We start from the raw sequence: 20606 nt of genomic DNA on the forward strand, positions 1-20606 counted from the left end.
CGGCATGACGGAGGTCACTGTGGAGCCCAAGACGGCGTCATCACAAGTACTTTTGGCAGCCGAAGACCGCCTTTGGTCAGGATAACTTGTACTAGATGTTCCCCTTCAAAATGGCCAATTGTTGGCGCCCTTCCCGCTCATTATTTGGGGAGAGGCTCAGGGCCTCTATAAATAGAGCTAGCCACCACAGAGTAGAAAGAAGGACAAGGAGGAACCGAAAAGAGAGAGAGAGAGAGAGAGAGGCGACTGAACTCGCCCAAGCAGTTCATCGCACTAGCTCAAGAACACCTCTCGCGAGGCTGTTCTTCCCTTGTACTAATCATCATCAGCCCCTGAGGCAATCCACCACACCACACACTGGAGTAGGGTATTACACCACAACGGTGGCCCGAACCAGTATAAACCTTGTGTCCCTTGTGTTGTTCGTTGTTTCCAGCTCAAATCACGCGAGGAGATTGGACGTAGATAGGTAGGGGAGAGATCTCCGCGCGCACTCCAGTGTTCGAACCTCAAGGGTCTGCCGAAACCCGAAATCCGACATTTGGCGCGCCAGGTAGGGGTGCGCCGGAATCTTTCTTCCGCTGTTCGCGTACGATCTTCCGTCGTGTCCATGGCTGACACTCGTCGGGCTCGCGCCAAGCGCCGGGCTGCTCTCGCCACCCGTGTCGCCTAGACGGCGCCCGTCGGTGGATGTCCTCGTCGTTCCCCGTCGCCTGCCGCCAAAGACGCCACCGGCCCGGTGGGGAACGAGCAGCAGGCCTCCTCCCAGCATCCTTTGGTGCGGCGGGAGGGCCACACCGCCACACCGTCGCTGACTCCAGCCGCTTCGTCGTCCCGCGCCCGTCGCGCCCCCACGGACGCGCACGCCGGCTGCTCCTGGCAAGAGAGCTCTTGCACTACCGCCCCGTCGACGACCCCTACGAGGACTGGCTCGCCCGCATCACCGAGCTCGTCAGAGCCGCAGGGGGCTCCCCCTTGCCGTCCCTCTCGCTGCCTCACCCTCCATTCCGCGCAGGAGGCGGGGATCAGGAGACGCCTCCACCACCTCCTCCCCAAGAAGGCGCCCTGACTCCAAGGCGCGCATCCCCAGGGTGAGACCCTCCGCGTACGGCGCCTGCGCAACAAGAAAGGAGCTGCCAAGAGATCCCTCGTCCCCAAGAAGGTGCTCGCGCGCTCCCAGCGCCGGCGCGCCAAGATCGCGTCCCTACACCTCCACGCCAAGACCCCGCGCTGCTCCAAGCGGCGGCGCGCGGTAATCCCCAGGAACAAGCCCAGCACCAGCAAAAGGCACCGGTGGCCACGGCAGGCTACCACGCCCTCACCCCCGAGCTATGCGGCGTCGCATGGCCAGGCAAATTCAAGCCTAGCCTGCCCCCTCGCTACGATGGCACGACGGACCCCGCGGAATTCCTACAGCTCTACGAGCTATGCATCGAAGCCGCCAACGGAGACAAAAGGGTCATGGCGAACTGGTTTCCCATGGAGCTCAAGGATGGGGCCTGCACCTGGCTCCTGACACAATCTCCTCCTGGGACGAGATGCGCACTCGCTTCATCGCCAACTTCCAGGGCACTTGCGACCGGCCCCCGGCCGTGAGCGGTCTGCGCCGCATCAAGCAGCAGCAAGGGGAAACCCCGCAGAAATACATCCAGCGCTTCAACAACGCTCGCCTCAAGATCCCCAAGGTGACTGAAGAAGCCATCATCTCGGCCTTCTCCGATGGCGTACGCGACATCAAGATGAAGGAGGAGCTAGCAATCCATGAAGACCTGTGCACATCCCTAGAGCTGTTCAACTTGGCGACCAAATGCGCCAGGGCTGAGGAAGGGCGCCTTTCCCTCCTCGAACTCCCGGCTACCGACCCAGAAAAGAATAAGCCCAAGGCCAAGGACGTGAAGCGCAAGGGGGCTGCCATGCTTGCAGCGGAGCCAGACACCAAGCGAGGCAGGGATCAGCCTGAGTCATCCAAGGGCAGCCGGTACTGCGTGTACCACGACTTCCACACCCACAACACCAACGAATGTCAAGAGCTCAGGGTCGTGAGAGATGGACATGTCGGCCGATGCCCCGAGCGCAACGACAGGGGCTATGGCCGAGGAGGAGGAAGAGGTGGTGGACGATGGGAAGACCGTGGCCCTCGGCAAGGGTGGTGTGACCGACCTCGCGAGGATCGCTGGCAGGACCAGCCTCGCGAGGGAGGCTGGAAAGATCAGCCTCGTGAGGATCGCCCGTACGGCAACGCAGGCCTTCCTCCTCTGCCGCCATCGCCAAGGAGGAATGAAGACCAACATCAAGATGAGGGGGCTAGGGGCTTCCAGGAGCCGCTTGCAATCGCTTGCATCTTGGCTGGCGCACAGGCCCTAGCCTCACAGCGCATTTTCAAGAAGTTTGCTTGCAAGGTGAATGAAGTCCTCCCCAAGTTTGAGGCCACGCGCCCTCTCAGGTGGTCTGCGTGTGCTATCACGTTCAGCTCAGTGGATCAGCTCAAGTGCACGGCAACGGCCGGAGTCCTCCCGATGCTTTGCTCCCCAGTCATCAGCAACGTGCAGGTCACCAGGACCCTCATTGACGGCGGAGCGGGACTCAATGTCTTGTCCGTCAAGACATTCGACAATCTCCAAGTGCCGTACGATTAGCTCCAGCCGACCAAGCCCTTCTCAGGAGTCACTGATGGTTCCACTGTTCCCCTAGGGCAGGTTCGCCTTCCAGTCACCTTCGGACAGCGCAACAACTACCGCACCGAGCTCATTGACTTCGACGTCGCTCACATCCGTCTGCCATACAACGCCATTCTCGGGTACCCGACCCTGGCCAAGTTCATGGCAGTGACTCACCATGGGTACAATGTCCTCAAGATGACAGGAAGCGGTGGAGTCATCACCGTACCCTGTGAAGAAAGGGACGCGGTGTGTTCACTTGAGCGCGCATTCCAAGCCGCGGCAATCGAAGACCCGGACCACAGGAACGGAAGGCTTCCCGAGGCGACACTTAAGAAGAAGAAGGTTTCGCCTGGCCCAAGCCATCAGGAGGCAGGCGCCTCCGGAGGTGTTGCGTCAGGATCTGCGCCCAATCAGGGAGCGCCGCCCTCTCTCGCATAGGAAGGTGCGCCCGGCGCCCTCCTCAGGCAGGGCTCGGGGGCTCTTTCTTGGAGAGCCACCGACTTTGCCAAGGTCGCGAGGGAGGCGCTCGGGCACCACTTGGAGGGGTGCTTCCAGGTACATTTCCCTCAGGAAGATACAAGGCAAGGAAGACCAAACCCTCAGGAGTTCATCGCAAGAAACAGCCATGAGCTACAGGAGTCGAGAGTCATGCGCGGCAGCCACCGCTTGCCCACCGTAGCCCCACATCCAGGTGAGGATGGTGGGCTGCGCGCCTGCATCGACGTGCCAGGGCTCAACCGAGCCGCGTCTTAGGAGCGCCTCTGGCCTTCACGCGTGGGGCATTGCGAGGGTCCACCTCACAGCTACGTTTTGCATGCCTTTCGGCCTGCCGAACGCGGTCGCCGCTCATCAGCGCCTGCTGAGGAGCATTCTGGAGGCTCAGGAGGTTAGGCATCATGCGGTCCTGGCGGAGATGGAGATGGCTCTCGGAGACCCACCTGTGCCCCCGGAGCCTCCCGAGGCTCCTGGGCCTGGGGGCTCGTGAGAATCGACATCTTCATCGCACATCGCCCGCTTCTTCAACATCACTCCATCTTCAACGGCACCAGGTGACATCTTTCTAAGTTCCATTCTTAGCTGGGAGCGCCCATAGGGCCGCATCATTCCCAGACCGTGTGGGTCCGTCCCTGCGGGATGTATCTGTTTTACTTATGCTCTTTACTTACCTTGTTGGGGGCGCCCCTCGAGCTGCATCATCCCCGAGCTGCTCGGGCTGGCCCAGCGGTGTTTGCTTTTCTTGCGTATATTTAAATGAATTTCCTCCTGCGTTGTTAACACACCCGACCTAATCACCCGCTCGATTGACGCCTACCTATGGAGCTGCTCGCTCTGGCACGACATCTGCGCACGGGTCCTTCCCTGCAAGGCTGATAAATCTGAGTGGTCGAGCTCTGGCCGCGGCAGCCCCGCAAGGCGCCACCTCACCAAGGCCTCAGTGCCCCAATCACTTCCCCGAAGCAACAAAGGTTGGCTAGCAACCGTAATGACAGGTCTTGTTTCTCTTCATGATTGGTGTGCAGGACCTACTCCAGGAGCAATGCTAGGGACATCGCGAGCTGTCTCGCCCTTTCTCCGGCACGGACCGCTTGCACGTTAAAAGGGGGGCGCCTGAGCATCGCAACTCATGGGCTCCTACTGGCTCTCCAGCCCTCACCCCCTGGCCTTGACCCACGGCATCGCGACCTGTCATACCAGCAGCGGCTGAGCTCGCTCGAGGGCCGGGACCTGAGGACGTAGAGCATTAAGGAAAGTGCGGGGGAGTGGGAAGAAGCTCGCGAGAACCTAACCTAGCAGCACCTCAGCTGTCACTGCTCGGGCCAGGCGCTTCATCGAGGAACTACACCAGACTCAAGAGATAAGTCACGCCCTTACAGGAGTTGAACCAACGCAGCACAAAAACCCTCGCCCAGTGCGGCTCTGTCATGGCAACGTTGCCTTCCTTTCTCGCCCAGCGAGGGCTGCTTGAGCGCTAAAGGGGACCTCCCGAGCATCGCAACTCGAGGGATCTTACGGGACCTCAGGCCGCTCACCTCCTGGCCTTGACCACGGCATCGCCACCTGGCATACCAGCGACGGCTAAAGCCTGCCTGGGGACTGGGACCTGTCAGCGTAGAGCGCCAAGTCCTCGTGAGGATAGAAAGGTGGAGCCGAGCCAGGACAGAGCAAGCACCTCGCTTTGATTCATATTAAGGATATAATATTCGTAAAAGACATGGCAGACGCCTTACATACCCCCGCGGGGTGTTGCTTCGATTCCTCGCAGGGAACAAGAGTACTAATCCTAAGGAACGCTAATTGCCCGCACCTCCGCAAGGGACGCCGTCATCAACAGTGGGCTGCCCAACGTCGACGCCAACCCCATCCAGATCAGTGGCGCCGGCGGCTGGACGTAGCTGCCCCGCTCCGAGCACGGCGCGAGCTCGGGGGCTCGTAGCTGTCGTCGCTCGTCTCCGGAGTCGCGAGGAGCTCGGGGGAGCCGCTGGATTCCCCAGCTCCTCCGCTGCCGCCTGAGGAGCTGCCGGAGGGCCGATGGGCGGGCCAGGTCCTCGCTGGTTCGTCGCCCCTGCCGCTCTCCCTGGGGAAGCACTCCAGCCGGCGTCCTTCAGCATCGAAGACCTTGAAGAACATCAGGGAGGCGCCGTCGTATTCAAGATGAATCACGAGGGCACCTACCGTCCGGCAGACCCGGGCGATTTCGCCCCAGCCCCGGGTCATGAAGACCTTGCCCGGAGCGACGACCGCAACCTCCGCTCCGGTCGCAAGGGTACCGCAGTCAGCGTGCTGCAGCCAGAGCTCCAGAGCCCCGCTCGGCGGCATCTCGAAGGCGAAGGAGGGGGGAAGGAAAATCTAAGAGCTCAGAGGCATGGCGGCGTGGAGCACGAGCTCGCGAGAGGAGCGCTCGGCATGGACTCCAGGAGGAACGACACGCACCACCGTGACTCGCCGACGTCGACGGCAGCACCGTCGATGTCGCTCGACGCCTTCTCCCCCAGGACCCACGACGTGGGCGTACAAGGGTAGCGGATACCCAGGCGGCGGCCGCTCGTACCAGGGCCTCGGTGCCTCCTGCTGAGCACCCTCTTCTCGATGGCAGAGGACCAGCCGCTTCTTCGGCGGAAGTGGGTCAGTAGGGCTGGAATTCAAGCCGAGTCGAGCCAGCTCGGCTCGACTCGCTAGAGCTCGTTTCGTTAACGAGCTAGCTTGACTCGTTATTATAACGAGCACAAATCCAAGATTGGCTCGACTCATATAACTCGCGAGCTGGCTCGTTTAGCTTGTTAAACTCGTTAAAGATATGAACATAAAACCCTCAAATATTATAAAAATGATTATGTATATATTAAACATATATATCACTAACAATAGTAATTTCCTTGTAACGCATGAGTCTCCTAGGCGGTTGGGCCTTCAACGGCTAGGCCTTGTGTTGTGCGCCTAGGACATAGGATGCTAAGTGGCTGATCTATTTTGTATTGGGAGTGGCTAATCTTTTGTACCGAGCCTAACGAGTTACACGAGTACTCGTGAGATTGGCTCGTTTAACTTGGTCTATAAACAATCTTAAACTAAAGCTTGGCTCGACTCGTTATTCTTCGAGTTCGAGTCGATTCGAGCCGAGTCACGGGCTACTCGTTCAGCTCACGAGCTTCGAACTTTTTTTCCATCCCTATGGGTCAGGACCCTCTCGGGGGGCCTTTCCCTTCTCTTCTGCAGAAAACCGGCGGATTGGTGCCATTGGCGTAAGGAGAAGCAAGAACGAAGAAGAAGAAGGAAAGGAGCGGCAGCAAGGGATGGACTCAAGGGACTCGCGCAGCCCCATACTTATAGCCGGAGGAGGCCAACCGTCGAGCACCACAATCGCAGGTAATCATGACCGGTTTCTCTGCATGCAGGGACATGTCAAGTCATGCGGTTGCCGAGGCATCATGGGGAAGCGCAGACGCCCACGTCCAATCAATCGCCACGCGGCGCCCAAGGCCACAGGCTGTTGGGGCTCGCGGCGCTTCACGCTTGCCCCTTCGCTTCCCTGCTAGGCCAAGCCCGGGCGTGCCTTGGGCCCGGGGGCTATTGTCGGCGTTCTGGGAATGGGGGTCCCCAGACTTGCCTGCCTGTGGCATGGCCCAAGTGGGGGGCCCAGTGCGGCCCATCTTCATCAGCTCAAGCTCAAGACCCTCGCGAGGGGCCAAGCCTCGTGGGGCGAACAACCGGAAGCTTCCTCAGAGGCAGCCTCATCAGGCAGGCTCGTGAGGAGGCGGAGAGATCAAGGCAGGGGTACCTCGCGAGGAGACCGTGACGCAAGCCATGACGATCGAGACCAGGTGGGCGCCAGGCGGGCGCCAGCCTGCGCAGTGTCCTTGTTTCCCCTTTGGTGCAAAGGGGGCAAGCACATGCCAAGGCACCGGGCAAAGGTTACCATTCCGGTGCAACGAGACCAAGACCAACAGAGCGGTAGGACGGAGGTCACCGTGGAGCCCAAGACGGCGTCATCACCAGTACTTTTGGCAGCCGAAGACCACCTTTGTTCAGGATAACCTGTACTAGATGTTCCCCTTCAAAATGGACAATTGTTGGCGCCCTTCCCGCTTATTATTTGGGGAGAGGCCCAGGGCCTCTATAAATAGAGCTAGCCACCACAGAGTAGAAAGAAGGACAAGAGAGAGAGAGAGAGGCGACTGAACTCGCCCAAGTAGTTCATCGCACCAGCTCAAGAACACCTCTCGCGAGGCTGTTCTTCCCTTGTACTAATCATCATCAGCCCCTAAGGCAATCCACCACACCACACACTGGAGTAGGGTATTACACCACAACGGTGGCCCGAACCAGTATAAACCTTGCATCCCTTGTGTTGTTCGTTGTTTCCAGCTCAAATAACGCGAGGAGATTGGATGTAGATCAGTAGGGCAGAGATCTTCGCGCACACCCCAGTGTTCGAACCTCAAGGGTCTACCGGAACCCGAAATCCGACAGACGGCGTTGAGGAGGCCGCGTTGGCCAGGGTTTAACACTAGGATGTAGAGCGCCTCCCTCATTGCCGTCGTGACGCGGGCGTTGGTGACCTCCTGCTGCGCGGCGGCGGCGACAGCGGTCTGCGCGGCGGCCTCATCCCTCGTGTCCGCGGCGTGCCTCCGGTCCTTCCTCTTGGTCGACTCCTTTGCCCGCTGTGCGGGCATCAACGGCTTCTTTGGCTTTGTCACGACAGCGGTCTTGCGCGGGGCACGAGGCTTGCCTTTCCCGGCGGGGGCGGGGGCATCGGACGAGGCGAGGGAGGTGAGGCCGGTGGCGGCGTCGAGATCGATGGCGTCCTTGCTACCTCTTGAGCACTGCGTTGGTTTTTCCCCGAAGAGGAAGGGATGATGCAGCAAAGTAGTGTAAGTATTTCTCTAAGTTTTTGAGAACCAAGGTATCAATCCAGTAGGAGGCTACGCGCGAGTCCCCCGTACCTGCACAAAACAAATAAATCCTCGCAACCAACGTGATAAGGGGTTGTGAATACACGACCACTTATGAGAGTGAGATCTGATAGATATGATAAGATAATATTTTTGGTATTTTTATGATAAATATGCAAAGTAAAATAAAAGCAAAGTAAAAAGCAAATGAAATAACTAAGTATTGGGAGATTAATATGATGAAGATAGACCCGGGGGCCATAGGTTTCACTAGTGGCTTCTCTCAAGAGCATTCTATGGTGGGTGAACGAATTACTGTTAGCAATTGACAGAATTGAGCATAGTTATGAGAATATCTAGGTATGATCATGTATATAGGCCTCACGTCTGAGACAAGTAGACCGACTCCTGCCTGCATGTACTACTATTACTCCACTCATCGACCGCTATCCAACATGCATCTAGAGTATTAAGTTAATGAAAACAAAGTAACACCTTAAGCAAGATGACATGATGTAGAGGGATAAACTCATGCAATATGATGAAAACCCCATCTTGTTATCCTCGATGGCAACAATACAATATGTGCCTTGCTGCCCCTACTGTCACTGGGAAAGGACACGGCAAGATTAAACCCAAAGCTAAGCACTTCTCCCATTGCAATAAAGATCAATCTAGTAGGCCAAACAAACTGATAATTCGAAGAGACTTGCAAAGATAACCAATCATACATAAAAGAATTCATAGAAGATTCAAATATTGTTCATAGATAGACTTGATCATAAACCCACAATTCATCGGTCTCAACAAACACACCGCAAAAAGAAGATTACATCGAATAGATCTCCACAAGAGAGGGGGAGAACATTGTATTGAGATCCAAAAGGAGAGAAGAAGCCATCTAGCTAATAACTATGGACCCGTAGGTCTGAGGTGTACTACTCACACTTCATCGGAGGGGCTATGGTGATGATGTGGAAGCCCTCCGTGATGGATACCCCCTCCGGCAGAGCTCCGAAACAGGCCCCAAGATGGGATCTCGTGGATACAGAAAGTTGCGGCGGTGGAATTAGGGTTTTGGCTCCGTATCTGATCGTTTGGGGGTACGTAGGTATATATAGGAGGAAGGAGTACGTCGGTGGAGCAACAGGGGGCCCACGAGGGTGGAGGGCGCGCCTGGGGGGGTAGGCGCGCCCCCTTACCTCGTGGCCTCCTCCTTTGTTTCTTGACGTAGGGTCCAAGTCCCCTGGATCATGTTCGGTGAGAAAAATCATGTTCCTGAAGGTTTCATTCCGTTTGGACTCTGTTTGATATTCCTTTTCTTCGAAACCCTAAAATAGGCAAAAAAACAGCAATTCTGGGCTAGGCCTCCGGTTAATAGGTTAGTCCCAAAAATAATATAAAAGTGGATAATAAAGCCCAATAATGTCCAAAATAGTAGATAATATAGCATGGAGCAATAAAAAATTATAGATACGTTGGAGACGTATCAAGCATCCCCAAGCTTAATTCCTGCTCGTCCTCGAGTAGGTAAATGATAAAAACATAATTTTTGATGCGGAGTGCTACTTGGCATAATTTTAATGTAATTCTTCTTAATTGTGGTATGAATATTCAGATCCGAAAGATTCAAGATAAAAGTTCATACTGACATAAAAATAATAATACTTCAAGCATACTAACTAAGCAATTATGTCCTCTCAAAATAACATGGCCAAAGAAAGCTCATCCCTACAAAATCATATAGTTTAGTCATGCTTCATTTTCGTCACACAAGAATGCTCTCATCATGCACACCCCGATGACAAGCCAAGCAATTGTTTCATACTTTAGTAATCTCAAACCTATAAACTTTCACGCAATATATGAGCGCGAGCCATGGATATAGCACTATGGGTGGAATAGAATATGATGATGGGGGTTATGTGGAGAAGACAAAAAAGGAGATAGTCTCACATCAACGAGGCTAATCAATGGGCTATGGAGATGCCCATCGATTGATGTTAATGCAAGGAGTAGGGATTGCCATGCAACGGATGCACTAGAGCTATAAATGTATGAAAGCTCAACAAAAGAAACTAAGTGGGTGTGCATCCAACTTGCTTGCTCACGAAGACCTAGGGCACTTGAGAAGGCCCGTTGTTGGAATATACAAGCCAAGTTCTATAATGAAAAATTCCCACTAGTATATGAAAGTGACAAAACAAAAGACTCTCTATCATGAAGATTATGGTGCTACTTTGAAGCACAAGTGTGGAAAAAAGGATAGTAGCATTGTCCCTTCTTTATTTTTTTGTATTTGGCCTTTTTGGAATTTCTTTTTTTGGACAATGCTCTATGAATGATGGTCATCACACTTCTATTTACTTAGAACTCAAGAATTACAACTCCATACTTAGAACAAGATATGACTCTATATGAATGCCTCCGGCGGTGTACCGGGATATGCAATGAACCAAGAGTGACATGTATGAAAGAATTATGAACGGTGGCTTTGCCACGAATACTATGTCAAATACATGATCATGCTAAGCAATATGACAATGATGAATGTGTCATGATAAACAGAATGGTGGAAAGTTGCATGGCAATATATCTCGGAATGGCTATGGAAATGCCATAATAGGTAGGTATGGTGGCTGTTTTGAGGAAGATATAAGGAGGTTTATGTGTGAAAGAGCGTATCATATCACAAGGTTTGGATGCACCGGCGAAGTTTGCACCAACTCTCAATGTGAGAAAGGGAAATGCATGGTACCGAAGAGGCTAGCAATGATGGAAGGGTGAGAGTGCGTATAATCCATGGACTCAACATTAGTCATAAAGAACTCACATACCTATTGCAAAAATCTACAAGTCATCAAAAACCAAGCACTACGCGCATGCTCCTAGGAGGGTAGATTGGTAGGAAAAGACCATCACTCGTCCCCGACCGCCACTCATAAGGAAGACAATCAAATAACACCTCATGTTTCAAATTTGTTACATAACGTTTACCATACGTGCATGCTACGGGACTTGCAAACTTCAACACAAGCATTTGTCAAATTCACAACTACTCAACTAGCACGACTTTGATATTATTACCTCCATATCTCAAAACAATCACTACTAGGAAAAGGGCTATAGATAGGATTGATACTAATGGCGCACCATGGAAGCAGTGCGCCACTACTATATACTAATGGCGCACCGGTTGGTGATGCGCCATTAGTGTGGAAGACACTAATGGCGCACCAGAAACAGGGTGCGCCACTAGTAATAAATTATTATTTTTTCATTTTCCATACATACTAATGGCGCATCAGGTCGAAGTGCGCCATTACTAGTTCTAAGTAGTAATGGCGCACCAAGCAGACAGTGCGCCATTACTGTAAAAAATGATTTATTCTTTTTTTTGCAAAACTACTAATTGCGCATCGTTTCACAGTGCGCCATTACTAGTTTAAACTAGTAATGGCGCACTATTACCCGGTGTGCCATTAGTATATTTTTTTTTACTTTTTTGCAAAACTACTAATGGTGCACCACCTGCAGGTGCGCCATTAGTAACCAGGGTTACTAATGGCGCATTTGCTGGTGGTGCGCCATTAGTAACCTGGGACCCCAACAAGATATTTTGGACAGCCCCACACCTACCCACTCACTTTCCCCACTTAATTCCCTCCACCTCCTTCTCCAAGCTTTCAGCCATCTCCTCCTCCTCACCTCATTTCCACCATAGATTCATCAAAATTAAGTGGTGAAATTACCTTTTTTGATAGGTAAGTAAGGGGAAAGCTATCTTCATGATGTAGATCTACTTTTTTCTCCCTAGCTCGCTCCAACAACGTTCACATGCACTTTTTGTGGCCTAGCTAGATATATGTATGTTTGTGGTGTTGCATATATGTTCGTGTTTGAAGGTACCGGTATTTGAAATGCGATAGTTGCCAATATTTTGCCGGAATGTTTTGATTCATTTCCGTTTCGGCGAGAATTTTGGCACTATGCATTCTTTTTGGTCCTATTTTTAGGGAAGGTCATGCCAAATTTTTTCTTGGTTCTAAAATATCGTTTTGCTCTACCCCGCAGGCGACCATGGTCCGCACGATGACTGAAGGCATCGTGAATAGGTTTTTGAGCTCCACGAAGGCCGAGATGCTTCAAAAGAACGAGACGGAGATAAGATGTCCATGTCGAAGATGCAAGCTGAAGCGCCTTATTGCAGACCCGGATTCCGGGCAGGTGCGGGACCACCTGCTCTTGCGTGGTTTCATGGATGGCTATCAGTGGCAAGGTGATGAAGATGACTATGAAGTCGTCCATGGGGGCTGGGCAAGAAATGAGGAAGGGCAACAAGACAAGTACCACCGCGGCGAGGGCGGGCGAGAAGATGAAGAATCTCCAGGACATGATCACGACGGTGATGCTGTACACAGTCATCATGTAGAAGATGTCGTACATGATGATGAGGAAGATCAAGACGAAGGGCATGATCATGAAGATGAAGATGCCGGAGCAGACGACGATGGAGGCTGGGTGCAGGACCCTCATATTCAAGAGCTGCTTCTCAAGCAGACGGATAACGCAAGAGTTGCCGCCCGAGAGAAAGCCAAGTTGGATCAACTGGAGATAGACGCGGTTACTCCATTGTATGAAGGATGCAGGCCCGAGGATACCCGCCTAAAAGTAACGCTCATGGCTCTAGAGATGAAGGTAAAACACAAAATGACCGACGCATGCTTCGACGAGAACATGTCATTCTGGCACGAACGTCTTTCCAAGGGGAACAAGTGCCTGACCAGTTTCGAGGAGGCAAAGAAAATCGTGTGTCCTCTGGATTTACCACACGTGAAATACCATGTGTGCATGAACAATTGTATCATTTATCGGGACGAGCATGCGGAGTCTACCATATGTCCGGTGTGCGGCGTCACTCGATACAAGAAGAGGAAGAAAGCTCCTCGAAAATCGGTGTGGTACTTTCTGATCACTCCTTGTCCGCAGCGGTATTTCGCGGACCCTAAGGTAGCAAAGCTCCTGCGTTGGCACGCGAATAGGGAGGAGAAGAAGTGGGAAGATGACGAAAATGATCCGGAGATAAATAAAAAAGACAAGATGCTGAGTCACCCTAAGGATGCGAGCCAGTGGCAAGCGTTGAACTTTGAATACCCAGAATTTGGAAAGGATCCAAGGAACATCGTGCTGGGCGCGAGCACCGATGGAGTCAATCCGTTTGGTAGCCAGAGAAGCACACATAGCACCTGGCATGTGTTTGTGTGGATGTACAACCTTCCCCCCTGGTTGTGCATGAAGAGGAAGTACATTCACATGAGTATGCTAATTGAAGGGCCGAAACAACCAGGGAACGACATCAATCTGTATCTGGGGCTGCTGAAGGAGGAGCTAGACACGCTGTGGAAAATGCCAGCCAATATGTGGGACGCCGCAGAGAAAGAATATTTCCCTATGAGAGCCGCACTGCTCACGACGGTGCACGACTATCTCGGTTACGGATATCTCGCGGGGCAGGTAGTCCACGGATTTTCTGGATGCGTAAGGTGCATGGATGACACAACGTATCGCCAGCTAGATAGAGATCCCGGGTCTTCGAAAACCGTGTTCATGGGACATCGAAGGTGGCTTCGCGACGATGACCCATGGAGGAAATGCAAGGATCTGTTCGATGGTGAAACCGAACCCCGAAAACGCCCGTGTACGAGGAGCGGCGAGGAAATAGACGAGCTGTTGAAAAATTGGAAAGACTGCCCACTGCCGGGAAAGAAGCAAAAGGCGCCAGAGCCGGGAAAGAAGCGAAAGGCGCCAGAGCCGCTGCTGAAGGTATGGAAAACGAGGTCTGTTTTCTGGGACTTGCCGTACTGGAAGATCCACCGTGTGCCTCACAGCCTTGATGTCATGCATATCACGAAGAACGTGTGTGAGAGTCTGCTTGGTACCCTGCTCAACATGCCAGAGAGGACCAAAGATGGGCCAAAAGCAAGGGCAGACTTGAAATCAATGGGCATCAGGTAGGAGCTTCACGCTAATGATGATGATGATGATGATGATGATGATGAGGCGAAGCAGGACACAGAAAGTCGTCGCAAAGGCAAAAAGGCCAAGAAGACCGGAAATGACTACCCTCCCGCATGCTTCACTCTAAGTTAGGAGGAGATCGAGCAGTTTTTCACCTGCCTCCTAGGAGTAAAACTTCCTTACGGTTACGCGGGGAAGATAAGAAGATACCTAGACCCAGTGAAGCAGAAGTTCAGCGGGATGAAGTCTCACGACTGTCACATGCTGATGACGCAGATACTTCCAGTTGCAATCCGTGGGATCATGGACGCGCACATCCGTGAAACGCTATTTGGCCTATGCAACTTTTTCGACGTCATCTCTTGGAAGTCGATTGGCGTGAGGCAACTCAGAAGGCTACAGGAAGAGATCGTGGTGATACTATGCGAGCTTGAGATGTACTTCCCGCCCGCATTCTTCGACGTTATGGTGCATCTGCTGGTCCATATCGTGGAGGATATCATCCAACTCGGGCCGACGTTCCTGCACAACATGATGCCGTTCGAAAGGATGAATGGTGTCATCAAAGGATACGTTCGCAACATGTCACGTCCAGAGGGAAGTATAGCCAGGGGCTTTCTGACCGAAGAGTGCATCTCCTACTGCATGAATTATATAGGCATCAAGAACCCCGTTGGTCTGCTCGTCAACAGGCACCTCGGCAGGCTCGCTGGATGGGGTCACCGTGAGGGTCGCCGCGAAATGCATGTCGACTTCGAGGGTCGACTCGCCGACTTTGAAAGAGCAAACCTAGTCGCGCTACAACACATAGACGTGGTCGATCCTTGGGTGGTAGAGCACAAAACCTTTATTGAGAAGACGTACAATGACCGAGGCCAACAGAGGACGGACGGAGATATACTCAAAGAGCACAACTCATGTTTCACGCGTTGGTTCAAGCAGAAGCTTCTGTCGTACCCTTTACATGAAGATTCTTCCGCGGAAGAACAACTCATATTCGCCTTGTCACAGGGCGCCGAGCACAACCTGATGACCTATGAGGCGTATGATATCAACGGCTACACATTCTACACCGAGGACAAGGACATGAAGAGCGATGGTTATCAGAACTCCGGGGTAACGATGGAATCCTACACCGGTAACGACAAGGACAGATACTACGGAAGGATCGAGGAGATCTGGGAGCTGAGCTACGCTGGAGAGAAGGTCCCGATGTTCCGTGTCAGATGGGCCAAGAGCGTCCTAAAAGAAGACCGGTATTTCACCACCATGGTTATACCCGAAGCCAAATCCAAGACCGCGGGCGCAAACGTCACCGCAAAAAATGAGCCATGGGTACTGGCTTCCCAAGTGGACCAATGCTTCTTCATTACCGACCCGTCAAAGCCCAGTCGTGTTGTCGTGAGGAGAGGCAAAAGGAAGATCATCGGAATGGATGGAGTAGCCAATGAGCAAGACTTCGACAAGTACGGTGACCCGAAGATCGAACATGACGACGACGATGAATTAGCAGCACACACCACAAGAAGAAGCAGGACCACCCTACCTAAAGGACGTCCGTTCCACAGAAGAACTCCATTTGCGAAAAAGAAGGGCAAGAAGATTGTGAACAGATAGCTAGCTAAGATCGATTGTATTTAAATCGTAGTCTTCATTTCTCGATTGTATTTCATGGGCACTTTTTGATATCATGAATATTTTTAAATTTCATGGGCACTTTTTGAATTCATGAGGACACTTGATCTCGATCCCCCTCCATCTTGATCTCGATTCCCCCTCCATCTCGATCTCGATCCCCCTCCATCTCGATCCCACCCGCACCCTCCCACGCTAGCTCCACCGCCGCCGACGACCCACCGCAACCCTCCCCCGCTCCACCGCCGCTGACGAGCACCCGGCCCCCCGCGCCCTCCCGCGCTCCACCGTCGCCGCCGATGATATTTTCAAGTAACAAATTTGAACATATTTTTTTTAAAAAATTATTACTCTTTTTATAAAAAAATATTACTGTTATGATTTAAACAAGTTTGAACATATTTAAACACAAATAAATATCAAAAACAGCATTTAAAATGCATAAAAAATATTGGGGAGCCTGGGAATTGGACCCAGGACCTCCTGGTGTGTGTGCTGCGTGCTAACCAGTCAGGCTAGTGGGTGGGTTCTGTTATAGATAGGGTTAGGCTGTAGATATGGTTAGTGGGCTAGATTAAAACAAAATTCTAATGGTGCACCGAGGGGAGGTGCGCTATTAGAATAGTCATACTTATGGCGCACCGAGGGGAGGTGCGCCATTAGAACCCTCCCCCCACTCCACCTACTGCCCTCGCCAGACACTTCGTCCTTCCTATCCCTCCATCGCGCCGCTCCCTCCCTCGTCCCTCCCTCCACCGCGCCGCCGCCGCTGCCCCGACCCACGGTGCCGCAGCCGCCCACGCGCCCCCGCCGTCTCCCTCTCCCCTTCCTCCCCCTCGAGCGCCGCCTCCCCCTATGTGCACCGCCTCCCGACCCATGACGCCGACGCCGCGCCTCCTCATCGCGCACGGGGCGCTCTTCCTCGCGCTCTCCTCACCAACCACGACGCCGGCCACCTGCTCCTCACCAACCACGACGCCGGCCACCTGCTCCGTCATCTCCGGCAGAGGTTACTCCACCTAGCTGCAGCACTCGTGCGCTTGGCGGCTAGGGTTTGCCTCCAGCCCCTCCCTTCCCCCATCAACGAGAGGAGCATCCGGTGCCCCCGCCCTCAAGTTCGTCGACGACGCCGTCCTCCAGCCGCTGCCGCCGTCCTCCCGCCCAGGTACCTCTCCTCCTTCCTCCTTCCTCCCTCTCCTGTGTTCCTAGGTTCCTAGGTTTAGATTTGTGCACTGTAGATGATGTTCCACTGTGAACTTACTGATGATGACAGATTTGTGAACTTACTGATGATGACAGGAGATTTGTGCACAAACTACAGTGCACAAATCTCCATGATGGATTAGGTAATGTTCCACTGTGTAGTAAGTTCCATAGTTTGTATAATGCTAACACCAGTTTTAATATTACTGTAGCAGAGGTGATTGGGGGTTGTTGGGATAATGTCAAAATTAGGAGGAGGTTGGGTGATTTGGCTGAGCAGCAGTTGCAATATCTCTGTGAGGACGTGGTTCAAAGTGAGGAGAGAGATAAGTGCGCGTGCACTTTAACTACATGTGGTGAATTTACCATTAGATCAATGTACCTGATGATCAAAGCTTTGCAAGTTAGATGTCATTTTAGAAAATTATGGTTTATTAAAGTACCTCTTAAGATTACAGTTATCTTGTGGTTGATGTTTAAGAATAGTATATTATTGACTAAGTTATTACTCAAGTCTCTCACTGGTTGGAACACTGGGCTGGTTTGCAGAAGCGTGGGGGGCCTAATCAAATTACCTAATCAGATTTGTGAACTATAGTTTGTGAACTACACAGTGGAACATTACCTAATCAGATTTGTGAACTTACTGATGATGACAGGAGATTTGTGCACTGTAGTTTGTTAATCTGGACATCTTAGTAGCTAATGCATTCAGTTAACCAATGTTTAGTTCTTGTGTAGTGTAGTTCCCTCCTCAAATTACTTGCAAGCATATTGTAACTATTTTCACTCTGTCCTGAAGGTTTTTGACTACACAATCTGTGGTGACCCACACTCTGTTGGTTCACACTCATTGAGTTCGCTCGTGAAGGTATTATATGTTCACATGGTACATTTATGTTTTTCAGCAGCTAATTGATGGTTTGATACATGATACATTTCATGCATAGGTGCTAGAGTTGCACTTAACTTGCTAAAATCATCCCCTTGTTCTTACTGGTTATATAAATTCATTGATTGTCCTATGTTTTCTGTCAGGGTATTGTTCAGGAAGCTTGCTTGAGTTTGTGTCCTTTAATTTGTAAATCTGCAGTTCTAGCCACATTTAGGATAAGTTGTTGTATATACTGTCATAAAGTTCAGCAAGAACAGGGCATCAACAGTGCTACTCTAGTATCTAGTTGGGGAGGGACAAATGGACAGGGACAACAAACTATTAGTCTTAGGATTAACACTCCTCATATGAGAGGAGAGGATTTTTTTTAAATTGCTTCTTGCAGTTTTGAAAATTCAGTTTATTCGGTTACTAAAAATTCAGTTAGGCACACAAATTTCAGAACTTTTGTTTGCTGTAACATATTGATGTGCTTTGTAAAACTTGTTCATGTACTGAACTACTAATGCCTTGTGATGCTCTGAATTACTTGTGATGCCTCTAAATTACTTGTGATCACATTGAGAAAGAGATGCAAAGATGATGATCAAAGATGGGCTGCTGTAGAACTGTTCTTCATCTTTACAGTGCTGTTGTATAGAAATATGCTGAATTTTCTGCTCTGATTGTTGCTCAAAGAAATTTAGCAAACAAATGGGGTCCTGGGAGACGCCGCTGCTGCTTGAGGCCCTTGAGAGGCCCTTCGTGTCGTGATGATTTTGCAGGTACCCCGAGAGGCCCTTGAGTTTGCCGGAATGTCGATTAACTTCCGTTCCAGCAAATTCGGGTACTCCATATGTCCTATTTTCAGCAAAGGTCATGCTGAAATTTTCCGTGAATTTTAGCATGAATTTGCTAAAAATCGGACATATGAGGTACTTGCTACTAATGCATGGGCCGGGGTATCTTAGTACTTAATTAAGTAGGATCAACTGCCCCTTTATTCTTGCTGTATTAAACCATAGGTGGTAATAGAGCCAAGTGATTAGTGCCAAGTGATTAGGCCCAACCTAGGGTGCCTCGGCATCGATAAACCCTAAATGATGAAAACTTAACTTGGCTGCCCCGGATGCCTCGGTGTCGATGAGAACCTAAATGATGTACGCTTAGGCTTTTAGGGTGCCTCGGTGTCGACAAACCCTAAATGATGAAAGCTTAGGCTTTTAGGGTGCCTCGGTGTCGACAAACCCTAAATGATAAGACCATGATCTTGTTCCTTGACAATAACCAACTTTTTGACCAAACTTTTTTCCTATTTAGAGCGAAACATGGCCCACAACGATGAGGCCAGTGGTTCGGGCGGCAAGCAATTCTGGGAGCTATCCCAGGAGATGGAGGAACAACCTCACCACTATGAGGACGCCGCGGAAGACACCGATCCTGATTACACAACCCCTAGTGGCGTCGGGGATGACACCACTGATGGTGCCGCCGAGGATGCCACCACTGATGATGGCGGTGCACACACAGATGGCAGCCAACCGAAGAAGCAAAGGAAGGACCGGCGCCCGAATGCGCTCCGCACCGTCAAGGAGGAATTCACTCAAGTGGACTCCGACGGGAATCCAACGGAGCCCAAACATATAGTCAAGGGGTACTCGGTTCAGCTCGGGTGCACTCTCCGGAGCACCGTCTCGATCAACACCGAGAACCTTAGGCATAAGGACCGAGGGAATTTGCGCAACCTCCTCTTCACGAAGCTGCATGAACGATACAAGTTCCCCGCCGAATTTGAAAACACACGCCTCTCAGGGAATAAAGTGAACAGTGTCGCCCTCACGAAGATGAGCACGGCCCTGTCTACTTGGAAAAGCACGGTGAAGAGAATGATTGATAAAGGTGATAGTTATGAGAAGATCAAGGCGAAATATCCTTTGATGAGCGAAGATGAGTACAAGGAGTTCAAGATCAAGTGCGAGAGCAGTGCAACCTCCGAATCAAGTCAGTGGGGGAAAGAAATGCGGGAGTTGAACTTAGGGGAACACAAACTCGGTCCTGGCGGTTACAGAGTGGCGGAGCCTATATGGGACAAGGAGGACGCGGAGCATGCCGAGCAAGGCCTACCGCCCCGCTTCGAGAAATACAGCGGTGATAAGCAGACCAGGAACTATGTTAGGGCCCGGTACAAGGAGGACCCGATAACAAAGGAGCTTACCATGGATCCGAAGACCAGGGCGCTTGAGCTTCTTCTGGTAAGGAATACACCCCCGCGTAATTAGCTCCATATGGTTACACTCTAATTAATCCCCAATATTTCTAAATGGTTCACGTTCCTTTCGCAGGACACTAAAAGCAGTAGCGCCGGGTCATCTAAGAGCTCCCCTTTCGACACCCCTTTAAATAGGGCGTTGAACGTAATGAAAAACAAGGATAAGCTCACTAAGTCGACGTCAGCTGGTCGTGTGGCTGGCAAAGGCTTGTCCACAAAATGGGGGTCATACTATACCGCTGGTGTGTGGAAGGAGAAAAAGACCAGCTCGGAAAGCCAGACGCGCGAGGTTGAAGAACTCAAGGCACAAGTGGCGCGGATTCTGGAGCTTGTCCAAGAGCAAGTGCAACAACAACTTGGAACGACGCTCAATGCCATGGTGCCTACGTTGATTCATGGGCTGACGACGTGGATTGCGGGCGGCCAACAGGGGCCTCCCCCGGTTCCCAGCTTCACGGCCAGCAACTCGCACAGCGCGCAGGCGGCTCCATTGGTGTCTCCGGCGGCGCCATTGGTGTCTCCGGCGGAGGCGGTATTCGTGTCTCCGGCGCCGGCAC

This window comes from Triticum urartu, chromosome 3A, assembly GCF_056163025.1.
Source record: "Triticum urartu cultivar PI428250 chromosome 3A, HENAU_Tu73, whole genome shotgun sequence".
Taxonomy (NCBI): Eukaryota; Viridiplantae; Streptophyta; class Magnoliopsida; order Poales; family Poaceae; genus Triticum; species Triticum urartu.